This window comes from Moschus berezovskii, chromosome 1, assembly GCF_049115385.1.
Source record: "Moschus berezovskii isolate FMDL1 chromosome 1, NW_MosBer_1.0, whole genome shotgun sequence".
Classification (NCBI taxonomy): Eukaryota; Metazoa; Chordata; class Mammalia; order Artiodactyla; family Moschidae; genus Moschus; species Moschus berezovskii.
Window position 1 is genome coordinate 125,739,094 of NC_142460.1, and position 3,249 is coordinate 125,742,342.

Below are 3,249 nucleotides of genomic sequence, written 5' to 3' on the forward strand. Positions count from 1 at the left end.
CTAGAAGTTGGTCAAAGAGAGAATTTTCATCAGAGCCAAAGCATCTTATTAATTTGGTCTCAATGGTTCTATTGTATGCTATGCTCCCCATCATGGTGAGAGGTTTCTGTAGGTCAGTGGTTTTCAATAAGGGACAATTTTGTGCCCTAGTTGACATTTGGTAATATCTGGATTATTTTTGGTTGTTGCAACTGAGAGAGTGATACTTGTTCCCAGTGGGTAGAAGCCAAGGATGCTGTTAAATGTCTCCTGCATTGCAGGCAGATTCTTTACCACTGAGCCACCAGCAAACCCCTCAATGCACAGAACAGCTCCTCACAATAAAGAATTCTCTATTTCAAAACATCTGAAAAACTTCACAGTATATCAAGAATTGTGTCTTATTTTCATGTTCTTAAAACTTCTGTGTATGTTTTGTATGAACATCTTACAAGTTTTAAACATCAGTGCTTGAGGAAATGACTTCCCAGATGGCTCAATGGTTAAGAATCCACCTGCCAATGCAGGAGACACAGGAGATACGGGTTCAATACCTGGTCAGGAAAATCCCTTGCAGGAGGAAAAGGCAACCCACTCCAATATTCTTGCCTGGAAAATCCATGGACAAAGAAGGCTGATGGGTTATAGTCTATGGGTTGCAAAGAATCTGATAGGACTGAGCAGGCAGGCACACTTGAGGAAACTACAAGCCCAACAGTCTTCAAAAGATAGCTCATGGCTTCCACATACTATAATGCATTTTATACAGTAAGATTAGTCATTTGCTCACTTTACATACTTGGCTCTTTTATTATAAAACTATATGTGTTCATTATGTTATTATATCACATACTATATGCTATAATGGAAAGACTGAAAATATTGAGGCTTTAACATTTATTTTTCTCTCTTTAACAGTCCAGAGGCAAGAAATCAGTAAATAAGATGGTCCACATTGTTAGTACAGCATTTTTTAAATCTAAGGTAGCTGCTCCAGATCTTTTCACTCCTAGTCAGTTTTACTCCCAAGGGAGAAAACTTGGGTGAAACATGGGCTGACAATCTATTGGACAAATTTAAGGCTAATTGATCACATTAAAGCTGAGAAATGTTTGTCTCTTGCTGGAAGGCAATATGCAGGGCTAAAACTCATATATGAGTGATTATTTTTTTTTAAAGGTAGATTGGATACATACTGTAACAAGCAATTGCCAAATGAATTGTTAAAGTTTGAAAAATACAGAAAAAATATAAAATGACTCTTCTTTATTTTCAGAGCATTGACTGGTAGTCTTCGCTTCCTATTTTAAAAAAAATTCATCAGTAGTCTATTCAGTTATTGTTTACTATTTTATCACAGGCAATGCTTTACGCAAGTGAAAGTGTTAGTCACTCAGTTTTGTCCGACTCTTTGCAACCCCATGAACTTTAACCTGCCAGGCTCCTCCATCCTTGTGATTTTCCAGGTACGAATGCTGGAGTGGGTTGACATTTCCTTCTCCAGGACATCTTCACAACCCAGGGGTCAAACTGGGTCTCCTGCATTGCAGGCAGACTCCTTACCGTCTGAACCACCAGGGAAGTCCTATGTTAAGTGAAAGCTATTCAAAAATAGAAAATAATAAAAATAATTAAAGGCTCTAGTGACTACAGAGTATTTCATTGTAAAGTTGTGTTATCATTTTCTTAACTCTTAGTTTTTTATAGATATAGCAGCTGTTTCTTACAATTCACTGCACACAAATTAATAATGAACATCCTCTTACACAGATATGCATCTACCTCTATGATTACTTCCTAGACTAAAATTCTTAGAATTGGAATCTGTGGGTCAACTATTATGAGTGTTTCATAAAAATCTTTTTATTTTTTATTTTATTAGAGGCAAATTACCTTACATTAATATATTGGTTGGTTTTGCCATACAGTGACACGAATCCGCCCCAAGTGTACATGTGTTCCCTTTCTTGAACCCCACTCCCACCTCCCTCTTCCCCACATCCTCCCACCATGTCATCCCCGCTCACCAGCCCCAAGCATCCTGTATCATGCATCGAACCTGGACTGGTGATTCATTTCACATATGATAATATACATGCTACAATGCCATTCTCCCAAATCATCCCACCCTCACCCTCTCCGACAGAGTCCCAAAGACTGTTCTATACACCTATGTCTCTTTTGCAGTCTCGTTTACAGGGTTAAGGTTACCATCTTTCTAAATTCCGTATATATGTGTTCGTTCCGTTCCGTTCTGTCGCTCAGTCGTGACCGACTCTTTGCGACCCCGTGGACTGTAGCCTACCAGGCTTCTCCGTCCATGGGATTCTCCAGGCAAGAATACTGGAGTGGGTTACCGTTTCCTTCTCCAGGCAACAGGCCTTAGGGGGAGAAAAATATCAATCAGGAGGCAAGAAACCTATTGGTATATCCCTCCCAAATACAAAAATATTAGCCAGCAATTACTATAGCAACTGCCAGTTTCACATAGTCTCCCTTTAAGCCTAAGATTATTCCATTTTAAGGGGTGGAGAGAGCAAGTTCCAAGAGAACTCAGCCTTGTCTGAAACTAGCTCACATGCCATACAAAGCACACTACGAGCACAATTTCAGTACTACTATTCCTCCTCTTACGACCACCAGGACCAGGGTTTAGATCCGATGGGAAAGGGAACTGGAGGGTGTATATATGTGTTCTGTTCTGTTCTGTTCTGTCGCTCAGTCGTGTCCGACTCTGTATTGATGTTTTCCATTCTGGCTTACTTCACTCTGTATAATAGGCTCCAATTTCATCCACTTCATTAGAACTGATTCAAATGCAATCTTTTTGATGGCTGAAAAATACTCCATTGTGTATATGTAACAAAGCTTTCTTAGCCATTCATCTGCAGATGGACATCTAGGTTGCTTCCATGTCCTGGCTATTATAAACAGTGCTGCGATGAACATTGGAGTACATGAGTCTCTTTCAATTCTGGTTTCCTCGGTGTGTATGCCCAGGAGTGCGATTGCTGGATCATAAGGCAATTTTATTTCCAGTTTTTTGAGGAATCTCCACACTGTTCTCCATAGTGGCTGTACTAGTTTGCATTCCCACCAACAGTGTAGGAGGGTTCCCTTCTCTTCACACCCTCTCCAGCATTTATTGCATGTAGACTTTTGGATAGCAATCATTCTGACTGGTGTGAAATGGTATCTTGTGCTTTTGATTTGCATCTCTCTGATTATGAGGGATACTGAGCATTTTTTCATGTGTTTTTAGCCATCTTT

The 3,249-nt window shown here is 39.8% G+C and overlaps 1 non-coding gene across 1 annotated transcript; it reads right to left on the bottom strand.

Annotated features, from left to right (window-relative positions):
- Nucleotides 1-2,536: 2,536 nt before the first annotated feature.
- Nucleotides 2,537-2,662, bottom strand: LOC129553766 (small nucleolar RNA SNORA61). Its single transcript, XR_008685515.1, has one exon. It is a non-coding gene; the product is annotated as a small nucleolar RNA SNORA61 (small nucleolar RNA).
- Nucleotides 2,663-3,249: the final 587 nt, after the last annotated feature.